The 13,125-nt window shown below is 41.7% G+C and overlaps 1 pseudogene across 1 annotated transcript; it reads right to left on the bottom strand.

Annotated features, from left to right (window-relative positions):
* Positions 1-222: 222 nt before the first annotated feature.
* LOC114312137 (auxin response factor 2B-like) lies at positions 223-12,642 on the bottom strand (annotated as a pseudogene). The gene is made up of 6 exons (XR_014333920.1): positions 12,545-12,642; positions 12,325-12,458; positions 11,732-11,851; positions 11,501-11,575; positions 11,248-11,423; positions 223-1,275 (listed from the first exon to the last, which is right to left on the bottom strand). The product of XR_014333920.1 is annotated as an auxin response factor 2B-like (transcript).
* Between the last annotated feature and the right edge of the window lie 483 nt (positions 12,643-13,125).

The raw sequence follows: 13,125 nt of genomic DNA on the forward strand, positions 1-13,125 counted from the left end.
GGCGTAATCGATTTCGGGTTCTGTGGCCGATAAGGCCCTCAATTAAATTTCCAAAGCTGATTATTCAAACAGATATTCCTACGGTGAACAGATAGAACTTCAAACCACATATTTTCACATAGTGGAACACAAAATCATATCAAAATACATAATCACATCATGTTAAGGACCAATTAACATATTACGGAACAGGGGTATTACAAAACAATTCTTGTTCCGTGCCTTCAATTCACCATTAAATTCGAATAATTGATCCAGCTCAGCAATCAACTCTTCATAGTTACTGAACTTTGTAAGGTCCACAGACCTACAGAGAGCAATCCCCCGCTTATGAACCTGAAATCATCACAACATTCATTCAAGCAAATTAATTTAACAGTACCCAGAATGATCATGGCATTACAAACCAAATATATGCAAATAAATACGTGCGGACCTTGGTACAACTCCTTGTTGAACCACCCTGGACTTTCCCAAGGCAGTCCCTCACAAGTGGCTGACACATTTGGGATGGTTTTTCTTGCTCAACACTAGGAAGTGGTTGATCCACCACATTTACACCCTTTATTTGTTCAGACTTTTGATCAGTTTCAATAGTAGTTTTATGTGAGTGTGCTAGCTCCGTGGTTACATGATTACTGATGTGTGATATACCAAAGAGTCTGCAATTCCCATCTTTAGGTTTCACTGCTTCAGGTTGTTGTACCAGTACAGGCCGAGGAATTAGCCCTCTTGACTGAGTGGGAATATGAAGATATGATTGAAGTGGTGGTTACCTCTACCAATTTCCTTGATGCTGCTCGGGTTTTTGACCAGGAATCAAGGAATACTCAGTAAAACCACCATATCTGACATCTCGTGAATGATAAGGTACATCACTGCTTTGCACATGAGCTTTCATGATAGAATCTAACAAGCTGAGTGAGAGGGCTGAAGGTGTTACAGACCAATTTCTAGCAAGAAAATTGAACTTGCCTTCCCGATCTAGTAAATTGACTTTTATCGACTCGTGGGAGGAGTTGGTTTGGGCCCCAAAACCTGAAAATAGATCTGTGAAGGTTGATTCATGCCTCACTGAGGACAGCCATTTGTCTGATCCATATTTTTGTGAAGGAGACACCATGTCAATGGTGGCCATACAACTAGCTTTTCAATAGAATCCAATTAGTTACTCTCTGCAAAAGTGCCTCTCAAGGCCGAAAATTCTTGACAATGCAAGACCCTTGAAAATCCATTTACTGGTGAAGGGTCTATTGTCACGACCCCAAACCGCCCCTAGTAGTTTGGTGCCGTGATGACCAGTAATCTGAGATTACCGAAGGCCAACTAACAAAATTCACACACAATCAGAGTACAATTATATGGGGCTAACGAGTACGGAAGCGATTTATACAACCAGATTAGTCCATAAGAGCTGTGCATAAGTCAAATGAGATAGCAATCATCTGCAGATGGGTTACAACTCAATTACAAACGAAACAAGGTACAAAATACATCTTTCATATTAACGAAAGGGCTTCACAAGCCGTCATGAACAAAATACATGAAATACAGCTAGAAACAAAATCTTCAGAATTGCCGACATCCTCACTGCCGACATAACATGTATACAAAATACGCATCTTGATCAAAAGGCTTCTCAAGCCGACGTATGCGACATACAAGTATTACAAATCGAGAAGCATAATTTTCAAGACTGCTGACGTAATTACAAGTTAGGCCGACATAATCAAAATCCAAAATAAGCTCCAGAATCACATCTAGGCGTCACCGCCTTCTTGCCATCACCTACATATATATAGAGAGGGTGAGCTTGGATACGCAATGAATGGTATAAATAATAAAGGGGTCTGCATGGATAATAGCCGAAGTCCTATCAAAACAATACAAGACAAAACTGTATATATAACAAGGAATGGACCTCGTCCATCTAATAGATCTTCAAAGTTTCAAGGGACACTTACTAGCATCACATATTACAAATAATAACATTCCGGCAAACGTATCCACGTGGTAAACCGTCCGTGGCAAACAAGACGAAGCAAGAGAGGCATCTCAAACATGGGTGCTACAAAAGTTTAGAGTCCTCTAGCACAAGGGACTTTCAAGGCAAGATGTGCTGCGAAAGTTTAGAGTCCTCCAGCACGAGGGACCTATGTTACAAAGGCTCGTAGCCCTTTAACACTAGAGTACAAATCAAGGGCGCTGCAAAAGTTTAGAGTCCTCCAGCACAAGGGACTTTCAAAACAAGATGTGCTGCGAAAGTTTAGAGTCCTCCAGCACAAGGGACTTTCAAACGAGATGTGCTGCGAAAGTTTAGAGTCCTCCAGCACAAGGGACTTTCCAAGAAGGTCATCAAGACAAGATCATACTTGATATACAAAACAGGGACAATTATTCATGCTTAACAAACACTTTCAAAACAAAGCGAAGCAAAGTCTTTATCAAAACGTATAACATAGCTTTATTAAAAATACCACTCACCTAGTTCTTCAAATGTCGGGGTCAAGGCAAGTCCAAGTCCTACAAACGCATGGCAAAGTCTATTGAATGCACTACTCAAAACAAGTCTAGCTTACATGCAAATGACCTCGGCATCCTTCAAAAACTAAGTCAATCAAATCGAAACACAGTTTCTTATCTTTGGAAAAACACACTGGGCAACTACCAGGTCTAGGCCGAGGTCCCACACCTCCTTGCTGAGGTGTAGCCTAGATGGCCACATTCAAAAGCGAAGTCGGGAAAATCTGGGTTTCCCTCTTGATAAACATGAAGAACATGAGTATGAAGAAGATAAACGCAAAGATCAAAACTTGCTATTACAAAAGCTGAGATTTCATGCTATAATTTCAAAACATGGACCTGGGTACCCACACTCAACGATCTTATCAAAACAAACACCAAAGCATGGGCCTTAATGCAAACTTTCGGATCAAACGAGGCTTTTCTTCAAAAACACATAAAAATCGTTTTCTCTTTCTAAAACCAACTTTAAATCGATGAATGGTGTGTAGAACAGGTTTGATCGTGCAATGCAGCTAGAAGATGAATAAGAACAATAAGAATAGGTTAAGATTCTAACCTCAAATCTCGAATCTAACGGCTCAAGCTCCAACGATCAAACTTGGAAGTTCATTCTCTCTAGCTCAACTTCCCCTTCTTCTTCATAGAGTTTCTCTCTCTAAAAGGCAAGATTGATACAAAAAGGTATGCTCCTCACGACAATCACTGACTTAATCCCCCTGTCGGGACACGTGGCATCGGCTGGTTGGCTCAACTCGAAAAGGTGACTGACTTGACAAGACAAGACCAAGACAAAGTGTACTCAACAAGCTAAACAACAAGGGTACTCCGGCAAGTGATGACTTCGGCTAAGGGCAAAGCTTCGGCAAGCAGGGTAACAATGACATCGGCTTGGAAGGACAACACTTGACTAAGCTGTGCCACACCTTGGCCTAGATGTGCCACACCTCGGTCTAGGTCATACCAATCTAGGAACAAAATCACTCATGTAAGGATCAAGGATCTAGAACGCCTAGATATTAACATCTCGGCCTAGGCGACGCAAACCTCGGCCCAGATGGTGACATCTCGGCCAACATGCCAGGGTGAAGGTGGAGGTCAACCAAAAGGGGTTCCAGGATAGTTCTAAGTGATAAAGGTCTCGAAGGTGACTAGGCTTAAGATGACCTCGGCAACACACCAATCAAGAGCAAAGCATGCAAGCAATCATTCAAGTAAAACAAGAAAAGGTTTGCAAGTGCACATAATAATACAAGATCATCCATAAATATATGCAAGTATGACTAAGTCAAAATGAGGGTTGTTACATCCTACCCCCTTTAAAGAAGTTTGGTCCCCAAACTTGAGTTACCTTGTTCCAAAAACAATTTTGGATGTCGGACTTTCATTTCCTCTTCCAATTCCCACGTAGCATCCTCCCCGTAATGCTCCTTCCATTCAACTTTCACCATTAGTATCGACTTGCTTCTCAACTGCTTCACATGCCTATCGACAATCTGTATCGGCTTCTCTTCGTAGCCTAAATCTTCATTAATTACAATTCCGAAATAGTCGATCACATGAAGCGGATCTCGAATATATTTCCTCAACATCGAAACATGAAATACATTATGGACTTGGCTCAATCCCAGCAGCAAAGCAAGTCTGTAGGCAGCGAGGTTAATCTTCTCAAGAATTTCAAAAGGCCCGATGTAACGGGGTGCTAACTTACCCTTCTTCCCAAATCTTGTAACTCCTTTCATCTGCGAAATCTTTAGGAACACATGGTCCCCGACTTCAAATTCTAGCTCTTTTCTTCTCTGGTCGGCATAACTCTTTTGTCGACTCTGTGCGGTTTTGATCCTTTGCTGAATGAGCTTAATCTTCTCAGTTGTTACTTGAATTAACTCGGGACCAAGCAGAGCTTTGTCTCCTACCTCGGTCCAACATATCGGCGACCTGCACTTTCTTCCATACAGTGCCTCATACGGCGGCATACCAATGCTAGCTTGATAGCTGTTGTTGTAGGTAAATTCCACCAAAGGCAAATGTACTCCCCAACTTCCTTGGAGGTCCAATACACATAGTCTAAGCATATCTTCAAGTGTCTGAATCGTCCTCTCTGTTTGCCCATCAGTCTGGGGATGAAAAGCCGTGCTAAACCGCAACTCGGCTCCGAAAGCTCTTTGTAGGCTCTGCCAAAATCTGGAAACCAACTTCGGATCTCGGTCTGACACAATTGACATCGGCACTCCATGAAGTCTAACAATCTCATTCACATACAACAAAGCAAGTTTATCGGCGTTGAAGGTGGTCTTAACAGGCAAGCAGTGCGCTGACTTAGTTAGTCTATCCACGATAACCCAAATCGAATCCATACCCTTTTGTGTCTTCGGCAAACCAACCACAAAGTCCATGGAGATGTGCTCCCATTTCCACTCAGGAATCGGTAAAGGTTGAAGAAGTCCTGCTGGCCTTTGATGTTCTGCTTTCACTTGTTGACAGTACAGACACTGCGACACGAACTCGGCTATCTCTCCTTTCATGTTCGGCCACCAAAACGTCTGCTTCACATCCTAATACATCTTGGTGTTCCCGAGGTGAACAGCAAACTTGGAACCATGAGCTTCCTGTAAAATTTTCCTTTTTAACTCTGGAATGTCGGCTACACACAATCTCCCTTCAAACTTGAGCACTTGATTTTCTATGGTATATCCTGATCTCGGCTTCGAGATAATCTCATCGGCTACCTTCTTGAAGAATTCATCCTCCATTTGTCTTGTCTTTACTTCCTCAACAATAGTCGGCTCCACTAAGATTGCGGTTAGACATGCCAAATTTCCAACCATCTTTCTGCTCAAAGCATCGGCTACGGTGTTAGCTTTACCTGGATGATATTGGATTTGCATATCGTAATCTTTCAACAACTCAAGCCATCTTCTCTGCCTCATATTCAATTCCTTCTGAGTGAACAAGTACTTTAAGCTCTTATGATCCGTAAAAACCTGGCAAGAAGCTCCTTACAAGTAATGACGCCAAATCTTCAAAGCAAATACCACAGCTGCTAATTCTAGATCATGGGTGGGATAGTTCTTTTCATGTGGCTTCAACTGGCGAGAGGCATATGCTATAACCCTACCTTTTTGCATTAATACACAACCCAGACCCTTATGCGAAGCATCACTGTAGACATGGAACTCTTCATTACCTGATGGTAGTACGAGAATTGGTGCTGCGACTAACTTCGTCTTCAACTCCTAGAAGGCTGCTTCTCTATCCTTAGTCCATTCGTAAGCCACTCCCTTCTTAGTCAGTTGTGTTAACGGAATTGCAATTCTTGAGAAATCCTTTACGAATTTTCTGTAATAACCAGCCAATCGCAGAAAACTACGAACCTCGGACACATTAGTCGGCCTCGGCCAATTCACCACGGCTTCAATTTTACTAGGATCGACCGAAATACCCTCTTCATTAATTACATGACCCAAAAATGAAACAGTGGAAAGCCAAAACTCACACTTGTTAAATTTAGCATACAATTTCCGATCCCTCAAAGTCTATAAGGTAAGCCTCAAATGCTCCTCGTGTTCGGCTTTACTCTTAGAGTAGATCAATATGTCATCGATGAGGACAGCCACAAACTCATCCAGATATGGCTTAAAGACTCTGTTCATCAAATCCATAAAGGCTGCAGGGGCATTGGTCACTCCAAAAAGCATCACTAAAAACTCGTAGTGGCCATGCCTCGTCCGAAAAGCGGTCTTCTCGACATCCTCGGCTTTAACCTTAAGCTGATGATAACCCGACCTAAGGTCAATTTTGGAAAAGACTCGTGCTCCTTGCAACTGGTCAAACAAATCGTCTATCCTCGGCAACGGGTACTTATTCTTAATGGTTACCTTATTCAGTTCCCGGTAATCAATACAAAGACGAAGTGTACCATCCTTCTTCTTAACAAACAAGACGGGTGCTCCCTAGGGTGAAGTGCTCGGCCTAATAAAACCCTTATCTAGCAACTCTTGTAGTTGAAGTTTCAATTCCTTAAGCTCGGTGGGGGCCATCCTATAGGGTGTTTTAGAGATGGGCTGGGTTCCCGATATGATGTCAACAGCAAACTCTACCTCTCTATCCACTAAGTGACCAGGCAAATCATTTGGAAAGACGTCGGGGAATTCATTGACAACTGGGACGTCGGCTAACTCCACACTTCCATTCAAATTGCTTAATATGCTACACAGATAACCTTGACACCCTTTTTGGATCAACCTATAGGCTTTCATGGATGAAATTAAGTAAGGTGGGAATACTACACATTTTCCATGAAACGTGACCTCGGCTAAGTTTGGGGGTTTTAACGTGACACTCTTAGAAACACAATTTATGGATGCGTGATTTGCCACTAACCAATCCATCCCCAATATAACATCAAAATGAGTCATGTCCAATGGCATTAAGTCAGCTAACAGTTCAACATTCCCAATCATAACAACACATGCTCGATAGATGGAAGCAACATTCATAGATCTCCCAGATGGAGTAGATACAGATAATACAAAATCAAGGGGTTCTACTTTCCTATTAATCTTCTCGGCGAACTTAGCAGAAATGAATGAATGCGTAGAACCCGAATCAATCAATACATATGCATTTTGAGAGCAAATTGAAAGTGTACCTGACACCACTGTCTCAGCATTTTGAGTGTCCCCTGGTACCAGTGCAAAAACTCCGCCTTGTCTCATCGGTCCTTTCCCAGCGTTACCTTTCTGCACGGAGCCTGAAGTATTCTCATCTTTCTTACTTTCCCCAGCCTTCGTTTTTGGACAGTCCCTCACAAAATGACCTACTTCACCACATTTGTAACAAGCCCCAGACGCCCGACGAAAGACCCCGAAATGTGACTTCCCACAACTGGAACATATCGGCTTAGTACCACTCTCTTGCCTTGGGTTGCTTGAACTGCCGACGTTCGTTTTCTTCTTGGTACCAAACTGTGCCCAGCGATTGTCATAACTCTGCCTCTTCCTCTGGCTCTCTCCCGAGCCCTGGTATCTGTTCAAATTAGCCTCGGCTAGAATAGCTTTGTCCAACACTCCGGCATAAGTTGGCATGTTAAGCATGTTAACCCGGTCTTGTATTGGTCCACGGAGTCCACTTTCGAACTTCCTAGCCTTCATATATTCATCATTGACCATGTGGGGCGCGTACCTTGCCAACTCGGTAAAGGCACGGTCATATTCAGCTACTGTTCTACTGCCTTGCGTCAAAGTCTGAAACTTAGTGGCCTTGCGATTCCGAACACTTAAGGGAAAATGCTTGGTGTAGAACAATTCTAAAAATCGGGTCCAGGTCAAGTCTGGATTGCTTTCTCGAACCATCATCCACCACCTGCGGGCGTCATCATCTAGTGTAAAGGCTGCTAATGTCACCTTCTGGGTGTCGGTGCTGGGAAAGATCTCGAACAGCTTTTCCATTTCCAAAACCCATGCTTCGGCTTTCATCGGCTCTATACCCTCTTGGAATCTCGGCGGTTTCATTTTCTTAAACTCTCTAATCAAGGCTATCGTGCCATCCCCATATAAAGCTAGCTGTGGGGGCACTTGCGGTACTGGAGGGGGTGGAGGTGGAACTGCATTCCGGCCGCTTGTCTGCTCGGCCTGAGTCGATGTTGCACTAGCGTACTGCTGTCTTGTCTGCCTTAACTCGCGGGCCAAACCCTCAACTAGCCTCTCCAGTCTGTCTATTCTGTCCTCCGACTGATCTCGGCCAACTGGAGGTCTACCTCTCCTCATGATGCTATGAGTATGCAAAAATGTGGCTTTAAAACAAAATGAGCAAATAATCACGTAGGCGAGTAACAGTTAAGCATGCCGAGACAATGTACAACTTGTTCACATAGCAAGCAATATGATGCAATTCTAACTTCCTTCTAAGGGGAAATCCAATGCTCTTTAGGACTCAAAGTGTGTGAATAACGTATACTGAGGAACTTGTGCTCTGATACCATTCTATCACGACCCCAAACCGCCCCTAGTAGTTTGGTGCCGTGATGGCCAGTAATCTGAGATTACCGAAGGCCAACTAACAAAATTCACACACAATCAGAGTACAATTATATGGGGCTAACGAGTACGGAAGCGATTTATACAACCAGATTAGTCCATAAGAGCTGTGCATAAGTCAAATGAGATAGCAATCATCTGCAGATGGGTTACAACTCAATTACAAACGAAACAAGGTACAAAATACATCTTTCATATTAACGAAAGGGCTTCACAAGCCGTCATGAACAAAATACATGAAATACAGCTAGAAGCAAAATCTTCAGAATTGCCGACATCCTCACTGCCGACATAACATGTATACAAAATACGCATCTTGATCAAAACGCTTCTCAACCCAACATATGCGACATACAAGTATTACAAATCGAGAAGCATAATTTTCAAGACTGCCGACGTAATTACAAGTTAGGCCGACATAATCAAAATCCAAAATAAGCTCCAGAATCACATCTAGGCGTCACTGCCTTCTTGCTCATCACCTACATATATATAGAGAGGGTGAGCTTGGATACTCAGTGAATGGTATAAATAATAAAGGGGTCTGCATGAATAATAGCCGAAGTCCTATCAAAACAATACAAGACAAAACTGTATATATAACAAGGAATGGACCTCGTCCATCTAACAGATCTTCAAAGTTTCAAGGGACACTTACTAGCATCACATATTACAAATAATAACATTCCGGCAAACGTATCCGCGCGGTAAACCGTCTGTGGCAAACAAGACGAAGCAAGAGAGGCATCTCAAACATTGGTGCTACAAAAGTTTAGAGTCCTCTAGCACAAGGGACTTTCAAGGCAAGATGTGCTGCGAAAGTTTAGAGTCCTCCAGCACGAGGGACCTATGTTACAAAGGCCCGTAGCCCTTTAACACTAGAGTACAAATCAAGGGCGCTGCAAAAGTTTAGAGTCCTCCAGCACAAGGGACTTTCAAAACAAGATGTGCTGCGAAAGTTTAGAGTCCTCTAGCACAAGGGACTTTCAAACGAGATGTGCTGCGAAAGTTTAGAGTCCTCCAGCACAAGGGACTTTCCGAGAAGGTCATCAAGACAAGATCATACTTGATATACAAAACAGGGACAATTATTCATGCTTAACAAACACTTTCAAAACAAAGCGAAGCAAAGTCTTTATCAAAACGTATAACATAGCTTTATTAAAAATACCACTCACCTAGTTCTTCAAATGTCGGGGTCAAGGCAAGTCCAAGTCCTACAAACGCATGGCAAAGTCTATTGAATGCACTACTCAAAACAAGTCTAGCTTACATGCAAATGACCTCGGCATCCTTCAAAAACTAAGTCAATCAAATCGAAACACAGTTTCTTATCTTTGGAAAAACACGCTGGGCAACTACCAGGTCTAGGCCGAGGTCCCATACCTTCTTGCCGAGGTGTAGCCTTGATGGCCACATTCAAAAGCGAAGTCAGGAAAATCTGGGTTTCCCTCTTGATAAACATGAAGAACATGAGTATGAAGAAGATGAACGCAAAGATCAAAACTTGCTATTACAAAAGCTGAGATTTCATGCTATAATTTCAAAACATGGACCTGGGTACCCACACTCAAGGATCTTATCAAAACAAACACCAAAACATGAGCCTTAATGCAAACTTTCGGATCAAACGAGGTTTTTCTTCAAAAACACATAAAAACCGTTTTCTCTTTCTAAAACCAACTTTAAATCGATAAATGGTGTGTAGAACAGGTTTGATCGTGCAATGCAACTAGAAGATGAATAAGAACAACAAGAATAGGTTAAGATTCTAACCTCAAATCTCGAATCTAACGGCTCAAGCTCCAACGATCAAACTTGGAAGTTCATTCTCTCTAGCTCAACTTCCCCTTCTTCTTCATAGAGTTTCTCTCTCCAAAAGGCAAGATTGATACAAAAAGGTATGCTCCTCATGACAATCACTGACTTAATCCCCCTGTCGGGACACGTGGCATCGACTGGTTGGCTCAACTCGAAAAGGTGACTGACTTGACAAGACAAGACCAAGACAAAGTGTACTCAACAAGCTAAACAACAAGGGTACTCCGGCAAGTGATGACTTCGGCTAAGGGCAAAGCTTCGGCAAGTAGGGTAACAATGACATCGGCTTGGAAGGAAAACACTTGACTAAGCTGTGCCACACCTTGGCCTAGATGTGCCACACCTCGGTCTAGGTCATACCAATCCAGGAACAAAATCACTCATGTAAGGATCAAGGATCTAGAACGCCTAGATATTAACATCTCGGCCCAGATGATGCATATCTCGGCCTAGGCGACGCGAACCTCGGCCCAGATGGTGACATCTCGGCCAATATACCAGGGTGAAAGTGGAGGTCAACCAAACGGGGTTCCAGGATAGTTCTAAGTGATAAAGGTCTCGAAGGTGACTAGGCTTAAGATGACCTCGACAACACACCAGTCAAGAGCAAAGCATGCAAGCAATCATTCAAGCAAAACAAGACAAGGTTTGCAAGTACACATAATAATACAAGATCATCCATAAATATATGCAAGTATGACTAAGTCAAAATGAGGGTTGTTATATCTATTGTCATCTTAGATGAACCTAATTCAAAATACGAACATTCAAGATCCATAATCTATGATGGACTTTTACAAAAAAACACACATGAAAGCTGAAGAAAGATTAGTCTGTCAACAGACTCTGCAACTCAGGTGGGGACCATACCTTCCCTTGTAAGAACAGAGGAGTCGGGAAGAGGGCACCATACTTGACAGAGGCCTTTTTAGTCTGGGCATGGGAAGGGGATTTAGTGCAGCTGTAGTCAAAGCAGGTTCTATTTTCCAGGGTGAGACTCTCTCCAGACTAGGAATGGCAGAATTCTCATCCCACCGTACCGTCAAAAACCATGACATATAGTCTTCAGTATGCAATACTATTGGCAACACCTTATGTACTAAAGAAAAAATACTACCTTGAGGCATCTCCATTTAGATTCTGCCCATCTTTTGGTGTCAGCATCTTCAATCCCAATAATGGTTCCAATAAACCTTCAATTCATCAATAAATTATATGAATAATATGTTTTCTAAATAATGAAGGCTCAAATATTACACTATGAGAAGCATCTAAAAACAATCAGTTTTCAGAAGTCCCTGCAATGCCAAGAAATCAGCATAAAAAATGCCGACATGCAGTAACCATACCTCTGTTTTGGAGCTTCTTCACCTTCAAATCTCATTTTGAACCTTATCCCTACAGAATAATTACTCTTGACAGATTCCATGTATTGATCAAATGGAACAATAAACTCAGCAGGGCTTGTCCTGTAATAAAGAATTAGTTAACAGAAAATACAAGAAACGCAAGTAATTTCATATTTGTTATCTCATTTCCCTGTTTTAACAATACATAGGTGATTTAGAGAAGCAAATTAATGTAGTAGTCTGCCACATAATGAAGGCTTGAACCTAGTGTGGCAGATCACATTTCAACACTATAGAAAGCTATTCAATTCAAGTATTTAGTAATTAAAAGTTAATTCTAAACCGGCACATACGCTTAATACTAAACAATAGTCAACCCAACCCAAACACTTCTCACAATCCTTACAGTTACATAATTGCAAGTCAATCCAAGAAAGAGAAAAAAGAGATGGATGGGTGAATGAGATGATGGAAAATATCTTAATGAACTGTCATAACTTGCACTCAGCCAAACCTTAAATTCTGAACCATCCAACAAGTTTTCTTTAGTGCAATTTCATCCTTGAAGTGAATATCTAGTATAAGACACAAACCTCGGCTTGTAATAGACTGTGAAAAATGTTCCTGTCATGTATGCATGTTGTGACTGGATATGACAGATGACGGAATATTAGCCTGCTGTCTCATGGCTCGTCTTACTCCAACACGAAGTTCCCCATTCTCACCTCTAAAAGTCCCATGTTAAAATCATTCCATAAGTCAGTAACGAGTAGCTAACTTGGAATGTGAAAAATGTAAAGATGATTTGCACACCTTAAAAATATAAAAGCATCCCCGGCAACAAGCCTTTTAGAGCTTACAAAGACACTCCAACCACGTTGAAGTAGGTGCCTCTGTGGCTGACCTGCCATTTTCAAAATCACATGAACTAAGATGAGGCACTAGAACTCAACATGAATAAATGTTTTTCCAATGGTAACCAAAACCAAATCCTACAGGAGTAAAAGTTTAGAACATCCCCAAAATAAGTATAAGCCTGGGACCCAGGTACATATTTGACATGAGTGATGCTCTGGTGATTACATTTTAAAAAACCCTTTCATTTGATGTGGTGAGTTCAATGTAATGTTTCATCCAAATGCGGTCACTCTAGCATTACTCATTTGACATTGAATCATTCCCTACTACCACATAGTAGTAATAACAAAAATAAATGTAAGTCCCTAACTTCTAGATTATGTATTTGTTATGTATTTGTACACATGTAGTAATAACAAAAATAAATATAAGTCCCTACTGCCACATAGTAGTAATAACAAAAATAAATATGAGTCCCTAACTTCTAAATTTATTTTGCTTATGTATTTGTTATGTTCCTTGTACACGTGATGTTA

The sequence above is a fragment of the Camellia sinensis genome, chromosome 6 (assembly GCF_055761805.1).
Source record: "Camellia sinensis isolate YWXY chromosome 6, ASM5576180v1, whole genome shotgun sequence".
In the NCBI taxonomy this organism is placed as follows: Eukaryota; Viridiplantae; Streptophyta; class Magnoliopsida; order Ericales; family Theaceae; genus Camellia; species Camellia sinensis.